This window comes from Trichinella spiralis (assembly GCF_000181795.1).
Source record: "Trichinella spiralis strain ISS 195 chromosome Unknown Scfld9, whole genome shotgun sequence".
NCBI classification, from domain to species: Eukaryota; Metazoa; Nematoda; class Enoplea; order Trichinellida; family Trichinellidae; genus Trichinella; species Trichinella spiralis.
Window position 1 is genome coordinate 5,324,060 of NW_003526948.1, and position 1,002 is coordinate 5,325,061.

The following is a 1,002-nucleotide window of genomic DNA, read 5'->3' on the forward strand; positions in this document are numbered from 1 at the left end:
TTACATTCTTTATTGCTGATTGCAGGTTTCAATTTGTTTTGCATCGCTCCGATTAAAATCACAACACTATGTAACGTTTGTCTGTATCTCAGCAAATACGCTTTTGTACAACGTCCGACCAGGTTTGTAGTGATTCCCTTAATTTTTCTGATGAATTGAGATCACTCTTTCAATAATTAAAGATTTTCCACTTTTCTAACGAGCTGTATTTGCGATTTTCGATTTTTGCTGAGATTTGCTAGATTATTTAAACTTTTGAGTTAAGCCTACCCTAAATCATTTTTTTGCATACTTATTTACTCTCTGTCTTTCATTTCTCTTCCTTTCCTTCCCACTTATATCGTATTTCACTACCTTCGCTGTTTTCGATAAATCCCCAAAAATATTTTATACAAATTTGAACTTTTTGTGAGTGGAAGATGTTGACAGTATTAAATGACATTATTATGGATAATTTCATTGCACTTTGCACTGTAATTTTGGTATGAATTGCCTGGAAGGTTAGCGCATTTCTCTTACCTTATATATAGGAAAGCTGCCAATCTGTAACTTCCTCGAAAGGCTTCTGGCATACGTGATTTTCAGCGAACATAGCATTTTTGGCATTAGAATTGTTTATGGGGATGTTCCTCGTTGGTCCCATTGTTCACTTATTGGTCGTTGACCACTCTATTTTATTGTACCGTCAAATCTTTGTCGTATTGGTTTTCCTTTTATTGGGCCAGCAAGTCTTTGTCGTATTGGTTTTCCTTGTCTTATTGCTCATGGTTTCAAATCTTTCCCTTGTGATTAGCTGTAATATTTTTTCATTTCATTGGGTCAAATATTACCTTTTGGATTATGAAACTTTTATAGTAGTGGACGTAACCATTAATAATGGGAATATTTATTCCAAAATTTTTATTGTGTCCTGTTTGAAGGTTCGCCATTCCTTGAAAATTTGGTTTATTATAATATATTATCTTGGGCGTGGCAGGTTATATTTTTTTCCATGGATAAATA